This window comes from Petaurus breviceps, unplaced genomic scaffold (genome assembly GCF_028583685.1).
Source record: "Petaurus breviceps papuanus isolate PSGF00001 unplaced genomic scaffold, PetGlider_PUasm1.0 90865, whole genome shotgun sequence".
Lineage (NCBI taxonomy): Eukaryota > Metazoa > Chordata > Mammalia > Diprotodontia > Petauridae > Petaurus > Petaurus breviceps.
Genome location: NW_027187367.1, coordinates 12,276,400 through 12,297,137, shown reverse-complemented (window position 1 = coordinate 12,297,137; position 20,738 = coordinate 12,276,400). Strand labels below are relative to the sequence as shown.

The following is a 20,738-nucleotide window of genomic DNA, read 5'->3' as shown; positions in this document are numbered from 1 at the left end:
ATTAAGTGCCTACTGTATGCCAGGCACTGTACTAAGCACAAAAACCCCTCACAAACATTTATTAAGTGCCTGCTGTATGCCAGGCACTATGCTAAGCATCAGGGAGAGAAAAAACCCTCACATTTATTAAGTGCCTGCTGTATGCCAGGCACTGTGCTAAGCACTGGGAATACAAAAAGAGGCAAAAGAAAGGCCGCATCTGCAAGAAGCTCACTATCTAATGCAAGCAAATATCTACAAAGCAAGCTCTATATGGGAGAAACTAGAAATAAGTACCTTGGAGAGGTATAAAATAGATGCTTGAGAAGAACTGAGGGGGAAGGTGGTCGTGGTGGGCACCCAGGGAACGGGGACAAGCATCAGGAAGAGGTTACATCTGAAGACAGGCAGGAACTTTCCAGGCAAAGAAGGGAGGGAGGCTATTCCAGACATTCCAGGCATAAGATGCTTCGGTGTTCAGGGCCGCAGTGCATGAGAAGGCATCTCCGACTGTGAGCTATCTGTCTTCTCATGTGTGTGTCTCTCCTCTCCCAGGGGATTGTGAACTCTTGGAGGGCAGGGACTTTTCTCTCTGTCTCTCACATGGCAAACCCAGCACATTTGCAGACACCCAATTAATAGCTTTGAATGAGTGACCGGCCAGACTTTCCTGACAAAGAATGCTTTTTTGGAGAGCTCCTCTTTGCTAAGGGATCGTGGTGTTAACTCTGGGGCTAAAGGGCCGCAGGGTGAGTTGGGTTTGTCCCTGCCTCCCTTTGCTGGGCCTCCCGGCCCCTGCAATCCTCCCACTCCATTCTGATCCCTCCAGACAGCCTTTGTTAGGGCCCACCCCTAGATCCTGGGGCAAGGCTCTCCCAGACGATTTCTCTGCACCCCCACTCCTATGTCCATTCTGTCCTGCTTTACTTTCAGCTGACTCTCCCTCCCACCCCAGCAACCTCTCTCCTCTGAGCTAAAAACCCACTCCAAGTCTGTACCATACAATTTAGTAGCTAATTATATACTGTCTTGTACTGTTCACTGTTGTTTTCATGTGTCAACAGTGTCCTGTCTCCCCAGCTAGACTGCAAACTTCTCCTCAAGGGACCTGGTCTCACACGTCCTCCCTCACCCCATTCAGAGAATTCCTCTTTCAACTCTACCCTCTTCCAGCCCAGCACAGTGTGCTGGGTCCACAACAAGCACGTAAAAGTTAGTGGATTGACTACTCTGTAAACTAATTCATACTAAGGAGCTGATGGCTAAACCCTGCCTGCAGGAGGAGGGAGCATTTTTTAGAGAGGTAATCTCTTATCCCAGAGGGAATGAATCTTTCATAATGGAATTCCAGGCACTTCGGTATGTGGGTGGGAGAGATTCTTTTCACTGGGTGTGGGGGGAGGGGGGTAGGGGAAGGAGGATAGGTAGGATTAGTAGGGGGCAGGGATCTTTAAACCACAAGCAGGCAACAGGCTGTTGTTCCACCTCTGGGTAAGAGGGCACTATTTCTAAGGGACACATTGCTTTGTGGTGGACATCAAGAATCTGTTCCACAGTGATTTCTCTTGCCACGGGCAGGACTTTGTAACGCAGATAAATGCCTCATCAGCAGAGAAAGCTACTTTTGGTTTGGAAGACCACTGTGTACTGGGGAAGTGTGTGTGAGGGGGTAGGGCTGGGGGGCTGGGGGTGGGGAACTGTTCATTGGCCTTTTTCCCAGACTTGAGACCACAGGCCTGGCCTATCAATTTGTCTCCTTAGAAGGTGAGAAAATCCCAGCAGGGTAAAACACCAGCTTCCAGCTGGCAGCAGTGGCCTAGGCTCTGAGAGGTACTTGAATGAGTAGAGTCTCTCCAAGGAGATCATGGGATTCCAGATCTCAGAACTGGATTTTTTTTCTATAGGTCTTTTCAAGGACCCTCAGAGGCCATCAACTTCAGCCCTCTGAGTTAGTAGATGAGGAAACAAAGGCCCAAGGAATTTGAATGATAAACCCAAAATCACACAGACAATTGCATCAATCAATCGATCAACATTTATTAAGTACTTACAGGAGCAGCTAGGTGGCCACAGTGGATAGAGCACTATGACTAGAGTCAAGAAGACCTGAGTTCAAATGTGACCTCAGACACTTACTGGCTGTGTGACCCTGGGCAAGTCACTTTACCCTGTTTGCTGGAGAACCGAGTTGGAGAAGGAAATGGCAAACCACTACATGTCAATACAACACTATGCTGAGCCCTGGGGATACAAAAAGAGGCAAAAAGACAGTCCTGCTCTCAAGGAGCCCACAATCTAATGGGAGAGACAACAAGCAGCACACAAAGAAACATATACAAAACAAGCTACATATGGGACAAACAGGAAATAATGAAGAGAGGGAAGGCCCTAGAATGAAGAGTGCTCTGTAAAAGATGGGGTTTGAATTGGGAATTAAGGGAAAGTCAAGAAGCTGGGTTGAGTATTCCGGAGTGAGTTTCAGGTGTGTCCCACGAGGGATAGCCAGAGGCAAAGGTAGGATCTGAACCCAGGCCCTCTGACTCCAGAGACAGAAGGCTTTTCACTGTGCTGGATTAGTGTGAGGCAGTGGAAAGCATGCTGTATTTGTAGTCTGGGGATTTAGTTCTACCCTCTTGCCAGCTTTTCTCTTTATTGGTTATCTAATCTAGGAGGGTTCCCTTTATCTTTATGGTCCTCAGTTTCCTTGGATGTAGAAAAGAGAATTGGACTGACTGATAAGTTCTTTCTCAGTTGTAAATCCTATGAATACCCTCTAAAATATCTCTGAAATGGGGCTTGGCTTCTGATTTTTCCCGGAAAGCGTGAGAACCTGGGAGCAGATACTCATAGGAGTGACATTATGACCCTGGCAGGTAGAATCCATGCCAACTTCCTCCCTGGCCTGGATTCTCTGGCACACCCTTTGGCATCACCTGCCCCTCCCTAGCTGATCTTCCTTTCAATGGAGACACCTGGATATGCCAGCCCCAGCCCCAGCAGCCAGGGTGATAGGAAGTGGAAGGAGAATACATCTAGTCTTCATTTACTCCCACAATGTCAGAGCTGAGAGGGATGTTAGCGGTCTTTAGACTAAAGGTTTTCATGGGATCATAGATTTAGGAAGCATGTTTAGAGGCCATCTAGTCTAACCCCCTATTTTTTTAAGTTTAATTTTTTTTTCAGTGAACAAAAAAATATTTTTTTCTCCTTTTTGCTTTCTTCCCCATTGGGGTAAAAAATGAAGTAAAAATAAACACAAGTGAAGCAAAATAAATTCCACATTGTATCCAGAAAATGTCTCATTCTGCACCCCATAATCTATTCCGTCTCCGTCCACAGATATTAAACCCTTAATTTGACAGATAAGGAAACTGAAGCCTGGAGAGGTTAAGTCATTTGCTCATGGTCACACAGCTAAGAAAGAGAAGATCGGGCATCACAACCCGTTTTTTCCAGCACATCAATCTTCCTAACACATTGATAAGCAAGTGGAATGAGCCCCTGAGGCCCCAGCTATAGCTTGGTTCCTGTTTTGCATTGATCATAATTTAAAGTGTAAACTATTTGAGAAGCAGTATTTGTACCCCCCCCCAACATTTCTCTCTTTACACCTTCTGCATACAGTGGGCCCCTAATAAATGTTTGTTGGACTGACTGTTGAATTGAATTGCATTCACCTGAGGCTTTTATGACTTTGCATACCCACCCAAAGGGTTATGGGTCTGAGGGGTGGGGCTGGTTGTGACTCACTCGAAGTCAGCTGGTGGTTCCCACTCAGCAGCCCCAATAAATAGATTATTTCCCATCCTACACAGATTCCTGAGCAGGATCTTGTCCACAAATGTCAGGTTCCTTCCTCATGACATCTCCCTCCTCCCTTGATCAGGCTCTCCCATGCACTGCCTTCTGGGGCCCTCAAAGGGAGTCTCCCTGGACGATCCTCCAGTTAATAATTGATCAGTCAACACCAAGGATTAACCTAATAGAATCCTGTACCTGAGCCTTATGGGGAATTACAAAAAAAAAAAAAAAAGGAGCTGTGCAATGCATTTCTGCTTCTACAGGGATGGGAGAAGCAGACAAGACACCCACCCACAGAGGAAAGTAGAAAAATAACAACTTTATAAGCTGTTTAAAGAAATAGCTATGTCTGCTATGTATAGGACATAAAACTATGGTGTACGGTCATAAACCTAGAGCAGGAAGGAGGGAATCTTCAAGGCCATCTAGTCTATTCTCCTCATTTTTGTTGTTGTCCAGTCATTTCATTGTATCTGATTCTTCATGACCCTATGGACCATATTGTCTGAGGGTTTTTTTAGGCAAAGATTTAGGCTAATCACTCTAAATACCAGAGTAATTAGCCATTTTCTTCTTCAGCTGATTTTACAGATGAGGAAACTGAGGCAAACAGGGTGAAGTGACTTGCCCAGGGTCACACAGCTAGTAAATTCCTGAGGCCTGATTTGAACTCATTTTACAGATGAGGAAACCGAGACCCAGTGAGGTTAAAATGATTACTTCCTCAAGGTCACACAGGTAGGAAGTGGAAACCCAGGATTTCAGCCCTGCATGGCAACATTCTGTCTTGTCTTATATACTCACAATAGCTCAGAATCTGGGTTGGAAGAGATGCCTGTGAGGGTCTATTTGGGCACAAGTCTGTTCAAGCTTCTCCTTGAATACTTTCGAATACAGAGAGCTTACTACTTTACATGACAACCCTTCTAATGACTGGGTAGTTCTGTTAAAAATTCTTCCTTACTTTGAATTTTCTACTATAAATCCTACCCATTATTCTTTGTTCTGCCTTCTGGAACTACACAGGCCTATGCTTTTTTCTTTGACTTCAGATATTCACAGCTGTCTTGTCTGCCCCATTACTTTCTCTTCTTTAGGTTAAACAATTCTAGCTCCTCCAACCATAGTTTTCAGACCTCTTCATGGTCCAGATCAACCTCCTCACTCTCCAGGTTATTCTCCTTGTAAACACTCTGCTGTTTGTCAATGATCCTTTAAAGACTGGTGCTTGCGACTGACCTTGGACTTCAGCTAGGAAAACCTCTTCTTCCTCTCCTTTCTCCAGTCCTTCCTTAGTTTTGTCTAGAGTTCCAAAGGAGAATTATAGTATTACAGAATCACAGAGTTGGAAGGGACCTAAAAGATCACTTAGATCAGGAGATATCTGTACATACCCTCTGAATCCCACTACTAGGGCTATAACTCCAAGGAGATCAAAGAAAGAGGAAAAGGACCCATATGTGCAAAAATATTTATAGCAGCTCTTTTTGTGGTGGCAAAGAATTGGAAATTGAGAGGATGCTCATCAGTTGGGGAATGGCTAAATAAAATTGTAGTATATGAATGATGGAATGTAGTGTATGAGTGATGGAATACTATTATGTTCTAAGAAATGAAGGGAAGGGTTTCAGAAAAACCTGGGAAGATTTATATGAACTGATGCAGAGTGAAGTGAGAAGAACTTAGAGAACAATTTATATAAAAACAACAATATTGTAAAGATAGTCAACTTTGAAAGACTTGGGAATTCTAATCAACACAATGACCCACCACAAATCCCAAGGACTTGTGATGAAATATGCTAATCACCTTCCAGATAGAAAACTGATGGTCTCGAGATTGAAGCATATTTTTTTCCCTTTTTCTTTCTTTCCTTTTTTTGGAACATAGCTAATATGGACATTTGTTTTGCAAGACTGTATGTATTTATAATGGGTTTTGTTTTTCTTGCTTTCTTATTGGGAAGAGGGAGAGAAAGAGAATTTGGAACTTTAAAAAATGAACAAAAAAGTCATACATAAATAAAAAACATAAAATTACAAAAATACAAAAAGAACTTACATAAATAAAAACTCTGAAAAGCATTTTTCAATTTATTTATTTATATTTTGTAATCCTAGGTATTACATTTTATGTATTTAAAAACATTATTCTGAGCAAGGATCCATTGGTTTTACCAGACTAACTAAGGAAGAAAGGAAGGAAACAAATATTTATTAAGTGTCTTCTGTGGGACAGGAACTGTGCTAAGTGCTTTACAAATATTTTCTCATTTGATCCTGACAACAGCCCTGAGAGGTAGGTGCAATTTCTATCCCATTTTACAAATAAGGAAACTGAAGCAAGCAGAGGTTAAAAAACCTGATATAGGATTTGAACTCAAGTCTTCCTGGTTCCAGGCCCAGCAGTCTATCTCTTTGCCACTTAGCTAAACTCCCCTCTAACAAAAAAAGAGGTTTATGACACAAAAAAGTAAAGAACCCCTGATTTAGATGTGTTGGAGTAGACAGCACCCTGGTTGTAGAATCTTAGGATCCAGGTTGGAATATTGCAGCAAATCTAGATACTCTGTTATCCTTGGGCACTGACAATTTGGACTCCTTTCTCAGAGTCTTCAATGTTTGTCTATTGGTTTTGTTGTTTAGATGAAACAGCACCACTGTGGTTCTCCAATGATCTAGAATTTCTTCTAGGTAGGCACTCAGCTCTGCAGGCATAGACTGAGGTCTATGTCTTACCCAGTTAATGGTTTTCAAGAGCAGCTTCACCCAATAGACAATCAGGGCAGCATCAATGAGGGATGGCCCTCTCTGAGCCTGGCTCTGTTGTTTGAGGATGGTCAATGCCAGTCAATCCCAAGAGCCCTTCCAGCTTTGTAGGACCTGCATAGTCCTTGTAAAGGATGCCGTGACAAGGCATAGGGCTTAGGTGAAGGAAAACAGTTTCTACAAAAACCTATCTTTTTGAAAAAATACATTTTTAATGACATTCTTCATTTTTTTGCATCACCTAGATTTTCTACTGTGTCCCTTCCTGGAGTCTGAAAGATCTGAGTTCAAATCTCACCTCAGACTAGCTATATGACCCTGGACAAGTTATTTAATTGCTCTTTCCTCAGTTTCCTCAATTGTAAAATTGAGATAAAAAACAGCACCTACTTACCACAGCTGTGATGACAATCAAATGAAATAGTATTTATAAAGTACTTAGCCTGGTGCATTACACATAGTAGGTGCTTAATAAAGCCTTGTTGACCACACCTTCCTGTGCCCCCAACTCTCCCGTATAATGAAGAATAAAAAAAGTTTTTAAAGGAAAAAAGGAGGGGAAGTTAGGTGGCTCAGTGAATAGAGCATAGGCCCTAGAGTCAGGATGACCTGAGTTCAAACGTGACCTCAGATAATTGGCACACTTACTAGCTGTGTGACCTCGGACAAGTCACTTAATCCCAATTGCCCTGCCTTCCCCCCTCTAAAAAAAAAAGAAAGAAAGAAAAAAATTCTACAAAATGAATGAACATATCAAAAAAGTCTGACTTTATATACACTAGTGTTTACCAATGGCCCTCTACTTCTTTGCAGAAAGTGGAATTGGGGTGGCATTTCTTCTCACATCTTTTCTTTGAGGCCAATATTGGTCATTAAAATTTTATAGAGGGGAGGCTAGGTGGCTCAGTGAATAGAACACCAACCCTGGAATCAGAAGGACCTGAGTTCAAATCCTGCCCCAGACACTTACTAGCTGTGTGACCCTGGGCAAGTCACTTAACCTCAATTGCCCTGCCCGCCCCCCTCCAAAAAGAAAAAGCAAAAAAAAAAATTTATAGAATTCCATTTTAATCATTTTGTTCTTGTTCAGAAAGCCATTCTTTAAAAAAATACTATTTTGCTTGAATATACTTAATGACTTCTGACTTCAACAGGCCTTTATTTAAGTGCATAGTTTCAAGTATTGTGGGAAAACAAATACAGTCCAAAGGAAAGACAGCTCCAGATCTCAAGGAACTTACATTCTAATGGAGGAAGATGATGCATAATAGGGAGACAATAAGGAGAGCAGGTGGGGAGAGGGGGAAAAGAAGTTATTTGACTATGGGCATGGTAAAGTCCAGAGTCAGGAATGGTTCAGGAGAGGAGGGAAGGAGTGAGCATGGCTGACTCTGGAGTTTCCTCACCAAAGGAGGAGATGAAGGATTTTGATTCTTCCCCAACTTTCTTGTTCATATCTTCTCATAAAATTTCCCTGAATGCTGGGAGGCTCCCTTTAGGTCAGGGGTTCTTAATCATTGACTGATAAGAATAATAGCTAACATTTATACAGGTGGTACAGTGGATAGAGTGCTGGGACTGGTGTCAAGGTGACTTATCTTTGTGAGTTCATATCCAGCCTCAGACATTTACTAAATGTGGGTTCCTGGGCAAGTCACTTAACCCTGTTGACTTCCATTTTCTCATCTTTAACATGAACTGGCAAAGGAAATGGCGAACTATTCCAATATCTCTGCCAAGAAAACCCCAAATGGGGTCACAAAGAGTTGGACATGATTAAACAACAATAAAAAGCATTTACATAGTGTCAGACACCGTGCTAAGAACTTTATAATTATTATTTCATTTGATCCTCACAAGAACCCTGAGACTAGTAGCTATTATTATCCCCATTTTACCAATGAGGAAACTGAGGCAAATAAGGGTGAAGTGACTTGCCCAGAGTCAGACAGTTAGGATGTGTGAAGCAAATTTGAATTGAGGTCTTCCTGAGTCCAGGCCTAGTGCTTTATCCACTACAAGGCCTGGCTGCCCCAAATGTGGTGCAGATCCACTGTGAACATCCTCATTGCCCTCTGTATCATCTGCATTATTTTTCTTTTTAATATTTTTTGCTTTTTGGAGGGGGGAAGGCAGGGCAATTGGGATTAAGTGACTTGCCCAAGGTCATGCAACTAGTAAGTATTAAGTGTCTGAGGCTGGATTTGAACTCAGGTCCTTCTGATTCCAAGGAGGGTGTTCTATTTACTGTGCCACCTAGCCACCTTTATCATCTGTATTCTTGATTCTTCTGAGATAATCATGTTCAGTGACTTTGGTGTGTCCTGGAAAACCATGAAGCAATTCCAGGAATATGAATTTGCTTTTTGGGTGCCATGTCAGGCTGTTAATTCATCTCAAATTTGTGATTAATTACATGCCCAAGGTCACATGGCTAGTAATTGTTAAGTGTCTGAGGCTGGATTTGAACTCAGGTCCTCCCAACTCCAGGGCCAGTTCTCTATTCACTGCACTACCTAGCTGTCCATAAATAATTTTAACATTATTTTTTTCCTTTCAAATTTTGAGTTCCAAATTCTCTCCCCTCATTGAGAAGGCAAGCAATTTGGCATAGACTATACATGCATAGTCATGCAAAACACTGAAGGCAGGGCAATTGGGTTAAAAAAGTCCATCTGTGAAAGGAAACAAAGAGCAAAAAAACCCAAGAAAAATAAAGAAAGTAAAGAAAAAGTATCTTTGATCTGCATTCAGGCTTTATCAGTTCTTTCTCTAGAGATGGACAGCAACTTTCATCATAAATCCTATGGAATTGTCTTGGATCATTGTATTACTGAGAATAGCTTAGTCCTGAATAAGGTATTATTTCAGAAAGGGGCAGTATGACCACGTGGACAGAGTTTCAAAAAGACTTGGGTTTGAATCTCACCTCAGACACTGATTATCTCTGTGATCCCAGGCTAGGTTCTTACTTCTGTATGCCTCAATTTTCTTATCTATAAAATGGGGATACCAGCTTACTGTGTGGCCTTAAGCAAATCACTTTTTTTCAGAGTCTACTTGGTAAAAAATGAAGAGAATGGTATTCTAGCTCTGGCCTTGTATATTCTATGTGAGAGAATACTGGGCTTGGAATTAGGAAGACCTAGGTTCCAGTCCTATCTCTGACACTGGCTCATCAGATATTGGGCAAGCCTCTTAGCCTCTTGAGTCTCAGCTTAGTTGTCTGTAAAATAGGAATGGTGATACGGATAGCTATCTCACAGGGTTATTGTGAGACTCAAATATTGTAATGGATATAAAATGATTTATAAGAGTTAAAGCAATATGAGTATGCCAGTTATTATTCTTGGTCTATGTTCCATGTTCCAGCTTTTTATGTTCTCAGGTCCCTCCCAGCTCTGACATTCTATGATAATCTATGAAGAGAACGGTATGAGAGGGCCCAAGGACAAGGTTAAACCCAGTGTTGGCAATGTAATAGCTTCGTAGGAAAGAGAACCTCTTGTTCCTCTTAGCAATATACAGTTATCTGACCTGCGTAATCAAGGGCTCCCTCTGCCTTTTTTGTCTCAAATCCAAAGTCCAGTTAATCAGATGCAATTAAAAGAATATTGTTTGCTGACCTGAAGTTAATGACAGGCAGAGATAGGGATGGGATTCTACCACAGGATCTACGTATGCAGCATTCAGGATATTCTGAGGGCAAGATTGCCATGGGATTCTTCTGCTAGGGTCTGTGCCAGGTCAGCCAGCGCCAAAAGGATCTCGGCTGAGGTGATCCAGTTGCTGGCATGGTAGAAAAGCAGTATTTCTTTCTTTTCTTGTGTGGGGGGAAGCAAAAATTTCTTTTTGATCACCGGAAAAAATAGAGGTGGTGTTGAACAGTGGAAAGAATGCTGACTCACACGCTACCTGGTGTGAACCTAGACAAATCATTTAACCTTGGGCTTCAATTTCCTCACTTTTTACATGAGAGAGTTGGACTAGTGGCCTCTTGTGTTCCTTCCAGCTCTACTCTATGATCCAATGAAAGATAACCCCAAGGGGCATATTTTGTTCCCTCTCCCTTGCTCCCTTGAAACCTCTGAGCAGCTAGCTGGCTCTGTGCCCTGAGCCTGGAGTCAGGAGGAGCTGAGTTCAAATGTGGCCTTAGATACTTATTAGCTGCATGACCCTGGGTAAGTTAACCTCAATTTCCTCATCTATAAAATGGGCATGTTAATAGCATTTATCTGCCAGGTTTATTGTTGTGAGGATAAAAAGGAGACAATAAGTGTAAAAAAAAGCATTTAACAAGTACTATGTAAATGCTAGCTAATATTATTATATCTGTGGTCTGGATGAAGGGCTGGCACCATAAAAAAATATGAATCAAGGGGTTTCCATAAGTCATTTATGTAGTGTTTCACAACTTTAATGTGATTTATATGCATTATTGCTTTTGTACTTTAGGACAACTCTGTGAAGTAGGGAGGGTAGATTGTATTATTTCCGCTTTGCAGATAAGGAAAATGAGGCCTAAAGAAGGGGTAAGTAGCAGAGCTGGGATTTGAACCTGGGTCCTCTGACTCCTCTTCCTGTGTTCTTCCTCCTCAGACAGAGCTTGGAAGAAGCCTTGCTGTCCTTGGTCCTTGGTCTGGCTACAACAATTCTGTATCAGATCCAAGCTGTTTCTCAGAGCAGTTACCACCTTGATGGGCCTCTCTGGGAAGCTCTGGGCCATCCCAAGGAAGAGAGAAACCAAAGGCCTTATTTAGGCAGAGACTTGGAGTGTTCTGCATTCCATTGGGGTGGGAGGGGGAACTGCAGGGAGCTAGGAGGAAGACACAGACACCCAGTCTAGCAGTGTGAATAAGAGGACATCATCATTTCCAGCACACAGCTGGGGTGGCGGCTGGCAGCTGCTCCTCCCGCTTTTTTGGAAGGGAGCAGCATCGTCTTCCTGGGACAGCTCACATCTGGAGACCATTAGAAAGATGCTGGAGCATCCCGGGAGGCACATCTGTAATCCTCAAGGAAAAGCCTGAGTCAGGGCAACTGAGGGGAAGGGGCACATCAGGACAAAGAGGACAGTGTGTGCTGATTCGACAGGAAACTGGAGATCACTGAAAACACATCTGGGATCAGGGAGAGAGGCTGCTTTCTCAAGGGTATTTCCTGAATTTGTATGTCAATCTATCAATCAATCAATGGCCATGTAATTGAGTTCCTGCTATACTCTCAGATCTCTGAGTTGGGCTCCATGGGGAAGAGAGTGAAGGAAGATGTGGCTCCTGCCTTCAAGGAGTTTACAATCTAATCAGGGAGTCTTCATTAAAACACACACTCACACACACACAGAGTCAGAAGGCAGCTAGGTGGTGAAGTGGATTGAGTGCCAGGCCTGGAGTCTAGAAGACTGATCTTCCTGTGTTCAAATCTATTCTTAGACACTTACTGACTGTGTGACCCTGGGCAAGTCACTTCATCCCATTTGTCTCAGTTTCCTCATCTATAAAATGAGCTGGAAAAGGAAATGGCAAACCACTCCAGTGTCTTTGCCAAGAAAACCCCAAATGAGCTCATGAAGAGTCAGACACAACTCAACAATAGCAAAGTCAGACTGAGAGCTGGAAGATAATCAACATTCAACTAATTCAGTGGTTCTTAGACTTTTGTTCTCTGAACCCTTTTATACTTTAAAAAATTATTAAAGACTTCAAAGAGCTTTTGTTTATTTGGATTGTATCTATCAATACTTACTTTATTAGAAATTAAAACTAATGAACTTTAAAAAATTATTTGGATATTAGGTTTCTTGCCTTCTCAGTGAGTGAAGGAAGGACTGGAGGGAGGGAGAGAATCTGGAACAGAAAATACAAAATTTCTTAAAGCTATAATTTTTTTAAATAAATGAAAAGTACTTGCTAATTTATTAAAATAACAAGAAACAGCGTTTTTATCAAAACATTTTCCAAAACAAAAATATTAGTGAAAAGAGTGGTGTTGTTTAACATATTTCTGCAAATCTCTTTTATGTCTGGCTTTATAGAAGACTTCTAGATCTCATGCCTTGTGCATTCAATCTGTTATGATGTGTTATTCTGGTTGAAGTATATAAAGAGAATCTGGTCTCACACAGATATGTAATTTGAAAAGGAAGTATTTGAATAGGTAAATAAGGTCTTAGTCTTAGTGTGAAGATAATTTTAATCTCTTGGACCCCCTGAAAGTGTTTCAGGGACTCGAAGGGGTCCTCAGACCATCCTTTGAGAATAGCTGCTACTCTAGTCCAACCTTTTCTTTTAACAGATGGAGAAAAGAGGGATCCAAGGTGACAAAGGTTATATGTTAATTAAGTGAGGCAGATTTCAAGCACAGTTCTTGATTCTACTGTTCAGTCCTTGAAAATACCAGCAAAACTATTGTTTATTATTCAGTCATTTTTGACTCATTGAGAGCCCATTTGGGGTTTTCTTGGCAAAGATACTGGAGTGGCTTGCCATTTCCTTCTCCAGCTCATTTTTAGAGATGAGGAAAATGAGGCAAACAGGGTTAAGTGACTTACCCAGGATCCTACAGCTAGTAAGCCTGAAGGCGAATTTGAACTCAGGTCCTCCAGAGTCCAGGCCAACCCTGGCACTCTATGAACTGCACCATTTAGCTGCCCTTGAAACTATTAGAGACCACCATTAGGATGTGAGTACATTCTGATCAAGCCCTGAGTTGAGTAGCATAAAGGCTAAGCTTTGTAGAAGCTCTGACCAGGAAGAGGTGATTGTGGGTCAGGGTGGCCAGAATAGTCTTCAAGGAGAAACTGAAACTTAAGCAGGGCACTGAAAAATAGGGATGATTTGGATAAGAAGAAAGGCAGGTAGGAAGGACATTCCAGGAACAGCCTGGGCAAAGTCAGGGAGGGAGGAAATTTCCTGACTACACTGGGAGGAGGGATTAGGAAGGAGAAGGAGATAGATTTGAATGGAACTTGAAATTGTCAGCTGCCAGGGGGTTGTGTGACTTCAGTAAGGGTAGGAAGAACACTTCTGGAGGCGGTTGGGAGACTCGGGTCTGTGACCTTCATCAAGTCCCCCATGGCTCTCTTATTTATTTATTTATTTATTTGTAAATCGTTCCATCTCCCACTCTGAGTGGTCGTGAGGAAGATGCTTTGCAAATCTCAAGACTCTGAGAATTCAGCTTTCTGTCCTTTTCTTTACGGGATGACATACAGAGGTTTCTCAACATGACTTCCCTGTATTGATGAAGGATGGTAGGGGCTGCCCTGTGAAACTTCCTCAATTTACAACTAAGTAATTTAAGGCCCAGAGAGCTTAATCTCTATTTTTTTACCTGGTTTGTCCAAGACTGCACAGGTATAAATGGCAAAGTTGGAATTCACACCCAGGTACTTTGACTCTAAATTCAAGAGTTCTTTTTATTTTATTTTTTCCAGTCTAATCTGATATTTCATTGACAAGAGGAAACATGTGGCAAGGAAACTCTCTAAAAATATATATAATGATTTGTACCTGTTCTGCAACTTGCTTTCTTAGAAGTTTTCTGGGGACACTGAGAAGTTAGGTGACTCGTCCAGGTCACACAGTCAGTATGTGTCAGAGACAGAGTTACATAACTTCAATTGTTATTGTTAAGTCATGTGGGACTCTTTGGGAGCCCATTTGGGGTTTTCTTGGCAAAGATACTAGAGTGATTTGTCATTCTCTTCTCCAGCTCATTTTACCAATGAGGAAACTAAGGCAAATAGGGCTAAGTGACTTGCCCAAAGTCACACAGCTAGGAAGTATCCAAGGCTGGATTTGAACTCAGGTCATCCTGACTTCAGGCCCCACTCTACCGGCTGAACCATCTAACTGCCCCCAGTTACACAACTCCCTCCTCTAGTTCTCAGGGACTCCAGTATCTGGTACTAGTCAGAACAACATAGCCTGGAGGCAAAGGGAATGCTTCTAGTATGATGCATTTAATGGAAGCTTCAGTGAGAGAACTTCCCTAAGACTGTAAGCTCCTGGAGGGCAGGGACTGAGTTTCCCTATTTTTGTATTCTTCAGGTCTTTCTGACTGCAGGCCTAGTGCAATTCCATTGAACCATCTAGCTGCCCCAACTGGCGCATAGCATAGTAGGCAACTAATAAATGCTTATTGATCGAAAGAAGTCAAAGTTTTATATAAACGGAAAGACTGGAGTTAAAATGGAAAGAGAAAGAAAGCCAGAGACCAATCAAAGATGCCATAAATATAGTTTTACATCCCGAAGGGACCTTAAGGATAATCCTGTGCAGCCCCCTAACTGTGGTAGGCCAACAGAATTTAATGGAAAGAGCTTTTGGAATCTGAAGAGCTGGGCTCAAATTCTGGCTAGCAATTAATTAATTTATTAAAAGCACTGATCAATCATTTACCATTCATCTCATCAAGGCTGACTCTACCTACTTCACTGACCCCATTCCATCCCATCTCCACCAGCATATTGCCCCCTCTATCACTTCCGCTCTCACTTGTTTTGAGACTTTCTCTTTTTACTGGCTCATTTCCTGAATGAACCTTCTCTAACCTGAAAATACTCTACCTGGCTCTTCCCACCCCTGCTCACCATCATCCTATACTTCTGGCCCTTCCTGCCGAAGGCCATCTACAATCAGTACCTCCCTTTTCTCTCCTCTCATTCTCTTTGCAATCTGGTTTCTGACTTTATCATTCCATCAAAAATGTTCTCTCTAAAGTTACTAATGACCTCTAAGTTGCTAAATCCAATGAGCTTTTCTCAACTCATTCTCTTGAACCTCTCTACAGCCTTTGAAGCTGTTGAGCACTCTTTCCTCTTCTCTCTAGGTGTTCAGGACACTGCTTTCTCCTGGTTCTCCTCCCACCTATCTGACCATTCCTTCTCTGGCTCCTTTGCTAGATTTTCTTTCAGATTATACCCTCAAACTGTAGGTGTTCCTGCTAGGTTCTGTTCAGGGACCTCGTCTCCCTCTACCCCTCCCTCTATCACTTGGTGATCTCAACAGCTCCCATGGATGTAATGATCATTTCTATGTTGACTGGTCTCAAATTTCACATTGATAACATCTCTTGAATATGCCCCCTTCTCTCCTCTGACACTACCACCACCCTAGTGAAGACTCTCCTCACCTCATGAATGGACTATTGTAATAACCTGCTGGTGGGTCTGCCTACCTCAATCCTCCATTCAGCCACCAAATGATTTTCCTAAAGTGCAGGTCCAGTCACCTCACCCCTCCTCTCTTGGCTTCCTTTAAGTCCCAACTAAAACACCACCTTCCTTTCCCAACCCCCTCTAATTCCAGTGTCTTCTCTCTGTTAATTATTTCCTGTTTATTCTGAATATCGTTTGCTTTGCCTATTTTCATTTGCATGTTGTTTCCCCCATTAGATTGTGAGCTCCTGGAGGGCAGGGATTGACTTTTGTCTCTTTTTATATCTTCAGTGCTTAGCACAGTGCCTGGCAAGTAGTATGTACTTAATAAGTGTTTAATAACTAACTGATAGGCAGCTAGATTGGTAGATGGATAGAGAGCTGGGCCTGGAGTCAGGAAGACCTGAGTTCAAATCTCACTTCAAACACTATTTAGCTATGTGACCTAGGACTTAAGTGCTGTCTGCCTCAGTTTCCTCATTTATACAATGGAGAAAATAATAGCACCCATCATCCAGGGTTATTGTTGTGAGGATCAAATTAGCTAATATCTTTAAAGTGTTTTATGAATGTTAGTTATCATTTCTGTTCATTAGTCACTATGCTGAGAGATATAGAAAAATATAGGACACAGATGTAGATAAAGGACATAGAAAATATATAGGATATAGAAAAAAGAAACAATGTATAGAAAGAAGATATAGGAAAAAAAGAAACAATCTTGAGCTATTTTACCTGGATGAGCTTCAGTTTCCTCATCTGGAAAATGATGATAATAATATTTAGAGGACTGGATTTGGAATCAGAGGGACTAGATTTGAATTCTAGCTCTTTCCCTCACTCTCTGGTCAACCTTGGGCGAATCACGTAGTGTCTCTGGCTGTCAATTTCTTTGTGTGTGAAATGAAGGAATTGGACCAGGTGACCTGGTTCCCTTGGAACTCTAGGTCTGTGGTCCTGTGACTCCTCTTCATAGGCTAAGAGTAAAGATCAAAAGAACCAATGTGTGTACAATACTTAGTAAGGAAAACACTGTCATTCATTATTATTACTTCAAAAGATGTGTAATTTTATTCATGTGAGTCCTCCCTCTATCAACATAACAAACCCCAACACACACACACACGCACACACACACGCACACCCCCCCCCCCCCCCCCTTCCCTCCCCCCCCATGTCTTAGTAAATGGTTTCATGTGTTGCTATGTCTAAAAACAAAATCCATCAGATTGGTAGCCAGAGGCCTGGTGCTCACTCCCTATTCACCTAATTAGTCTGGTCCCTGGGCCAGGGCTAGACATCTTTCTCTAGCAGTGCCTGTCAGGACTTGTGTTCCATCAGGATAGCCTTGAAGAATATAGGGTCACCTCGACAGCATGATGAGACATAGGAAGAGGACTTTGGTGGATTATGACTGTTGTTGTTGTTATTAACAATAATCACAAATAATCACAGGGTCTGCTGGGTTGTTTCTGGCTGGGCGCCTCACCCTTCTCAACTCACACAAAACAAATTAATAAGCCAGAGAACCAATTTACTCGTTTATGAAGTGGGCCATACCTGCTGCTACTCAGACCGCAGTCCTGGTGTCTCCTGGCCAAGCACCTCCTCCCAGTATCAAGGTGCCTGGGAAAGCTGATTAATCCCCGGAAAGCTGCTTAATGAGTCTAGAATTAGGGCAAAGGGAGTCAGGTGTCTTAAGGGATCTTTGCAACAAGTCTGATGAGTCACTGTTCTCCTCTATAGGGATACACCTGCCATATATGTAGTCAGGATGACTTTCCTGTGCCAGCCAGCAGTTAGAGTCCCCCCTTGCACCTCTTCCCTTCAATGGGACAGTGATGGAGATGTCTAACCAATACACACACTCTGTTATCCTTGTTTTTGTCTCTGTCTCTATCCATTCTCTCTCTTTTGTCTCTGTCTTTGCCCCTCTGTTCTTTGTTTCTGGCTCTGCCTCTCTATCTCTGTGTCTGTCTGTTTCAATCTCTTTCTTTCTGTTTCCCTCTATCTCTGTCTCTTTGTCTTTCTGTCTGTTTCCCTCTATCTCTCCTTTGTTATCTCTCTGTCTCTATCTGCCTCTGTGTTTCTTTCTGTCTCTGTCTTCCTCTGTGTCTCTCTGCCTCTTTGTCTCTCTCTGCCTCTATCTATCTCTTGCTGTCTCTCTCTGTGTCTGTGACTATTTTTGTCTCTGTATTTCTCTCTGGCTCTCTACCTCTCTTGTTTTGAGACTGGATCTCCCTATCTTCCCCAGGTCAGAAGTGTAACAGCCACTCATCAGCCCATTCCCAATACTGATTTGTTGGTACAGAAGCTTTGACATGCTCTGTTTCTCCAATTTGGTCTGGTTTGCCTCTCCTTAAGCAGCCTGGTGACCCTCCAATCCTGGGGACTCGCCATATTTATGCCAGACTTAGCGTGGACACTGGGTCAGTTTAGTTTAGCTGTGGTTAGCACTGGGTCTAGCTCACAACTTCCAAGACCAAGCAATCCACCAACCTCAGCCTCCTCCAATGGCAGGGATTACAGCATGTGCTGCTATGCCTGGCCCCAAAACATTCTCCATCTTCAGCTCTCTTTTTTTCTGGACTCCTCAATGACCATCTTGCCTTACCTATTGGCACATCATGATGCTATCCACCATCTTCATTTCAGTAGATTTCTTGCAAATTATAGTTCTCCATTCCTGACCTTACTTCCTAGCCAGCATGGCATGGTGGGAAAGGACATTGGCTCTGAAGTCAGAGAGCCTAGGTTCAGACCCCACCTCTGTGTACACTTACTGTGTAACCTTGGCTAAGTCCACTTAACCTTCCTAGGTCTTGGCTTCTTTTTTTTTTTTTTAAGCAATCGGGGTTAAGTAACTTGCTCAAGGTTACACAGCCAGTTATTTCTGGGTGTGGTGCTGAATATCTGAGCCCAGATTTGATCCCCAGGTCATCCTGACACTGGAGCCGGTGGGTGCTCTTACTTGCTGAGCCACCTGGCCTCCCTGGTCTTGGTTTCTTCATCCATAAAATTGAAGGGTAGAGCTAGATGACCACTGAGGTTCTTTTCCAGTTTAAATCTGGCATCTTATCAAGACACACGATCCTTTTCCTGAGCTGCTTCCTGGTGATGTCCTGGAAGGCCCCTTGGCCTCTTTGGTGGGGCATTCCCTGATTCCCCCTGCAGGGGGGGGCTCTCTCTGATTTGGATTGGACTGGATCTCTCCAAAGTCCCTTCCAACCTTAAAATGCTGTAATTCCAAGGGGAGTTAGCTATAGGAAGAAGCTAGGTGGATTGTAGATGGAGTACCATAGATAGATAGATGGATAGATAAATAGATAGACAGACAGATAGATGGATGCATGGATGGATAGATAGAAGGACAGACGGACAGATGGATAGACAGACAGGCAGATAGATAGATAGATAGAAGAATATTTATTAAGTACTTACTATGTACTACGATAATCACAGATACAGTGCTAAGTGCTGAGAATGCAAATAAAAGCAAACAAGATAACCTGTGCCCTCATGGAAATTACATTCAAATAGGAAAAAACTACACTTAGGGAAATTTGCAAAGCAGGAGTGGGGGAGTACATGCATTGGATCATGGTTTGGAGATGAGCTGGGGAATGAGGTAAAGGCTTGAATCTGGGTAAGAGAAGGTGAATACTCACCTTATGAGCCCAGGTTGGTGCCAAGGGTGAAGTCCAAGTTTCCAATAGGGAAGGAGTAAGGATGATGGCCAGAGAGCAAGCAGTATAGTTTGGAGATGCCTGGGCCACAGTGAGGTGGAGGTAGGATAAGGAGAAAGTTCCCCTTACCATAGCCCAGGATCATTTTTGTTTTTTGGAGTGGGGAGGGCAGAGCAATTGGGGTTAAGTGACTTGCCCAAGGTCACACAGCTAGCAAGTGTTAAGTGTCTGAGGCCAGATTTGAACTCAGATTCTCCTGACTCCAGGGCCGGTGCTCTATTCACTACACCATCTAGACATCCCTCCCAGGATCATTTTGGGGGCAAGACCTATCAAATTTTCTGGTGACATGATGGCCCAGATAACAGCCAGCAGAGTTTGGACATAGAGGGACATACACTTTTCCATTTGGTGACATTGACCTCCTGGCCGATCCAAGGACAAGGCCTTGTCTTGGCTTTGGGCATTCTCTCCAGCTGTCCCCCATGCCTAGAAAGCTCTTCCTCTGCTGCAGCTACTGACCTCCCTGGCTTCCTTTAAGCCCCAAATAAAATCCCACCTTCTACAGGAAGCCTTCCTCAACCCCTCTCAATTCCAGTGCCTTCCCTCTATTAATCACTTCCCAGTCATCCTGTACATAGCTTGTTTGTACATATTTGTGTACATATTGTCTCCCCTATTAGGTTCTAAGCTCTTTGAAGGCAGAGACTGTCTTTTTTCTCTTTTTGTATTCTCAGAGAGTATCACGGTCTCTGGCACATAGTAGGCATTTAATAAATGTTGATCAAACGAGTGAGGGGAAGACCTAAATTCAAATTTTCCCTTAGGATACTAATCAGTTATGTGACCTGGGGAAAAAGTCATTTAACCTCTTTGCCTCAGTTTCCTTATCTGCAAAATGGGAATAATAGCTTCTTCCACAAGGAGTTAAGAGGATCTAGGGAGATCATGTATGTGAGTAAAATGCTTTGCAAACCTTAAAGCATGGTCTAAATGTTAGCTGTTATTTATTTATTTGTTAATCTCATCCATAAGCTAAAGACTCTTTATCCTCACTGAAACTCATAGACCCAAATGTCTTGTCCCTCTTCTGCTGTTTCACCTGGATTGTCTCTCTATCACTTGTCCCAGATCTTGGGATGCCTCTGACTTTTGGACCAGTAGCCCTCCTACATTGTCTTCTTACCTACCTGGCTTTCTCTCTCGTTCAACCTGCCCTCCATCCTTCCCCCAGCCAAGCAAAGCGTACCATCTCTCTTGCATCAGGCTCACCCTGTTCTGCCTCCAAGTGAAGCCATCCCCCCCACAGCCTAGATGATTAAAAACCTGCTCTCTGGGTGCCTT

General features: G+C 42.8%; 2 long non-coding RNA genes across 2 annotated transcripts in view; one reads left to right on the top strand and one right to left on the bottom strand.

The window, feature by feature from the left end:
* Window positions 1-831, bottom strand: part of LOC138150145 (uncharacterized) — a 15,863-nt gene extending 15,032 nt beyond the window's left edge. Inside the window, exon 1 of the long non-coding RNA XR_011165527.1 lies at window positions 277-831. This is a non-coding gene — a long non-coding RNA (uncharacterized lncRNA). The remainder of the gene's footprint in view (window positions 1-276) is intronic.
* Window positions 832-1,062: 231 nt separating this feature from the next.
* LOC138150323 (uncharacterized) lies at window positions 1,063-12,256 on the top strand. The gene is made up of 2 exons (XR_011165545.1): window positions 1,063-1,282; window positions 11,148-12,256. It is a non-coding gene; the product is annotated as an uncharacterized lncRNA (long non-coding RNA).
* The last annotated feature ends 8,482 nt before the right edge of the window (window positions 12,257-20,738 follow it).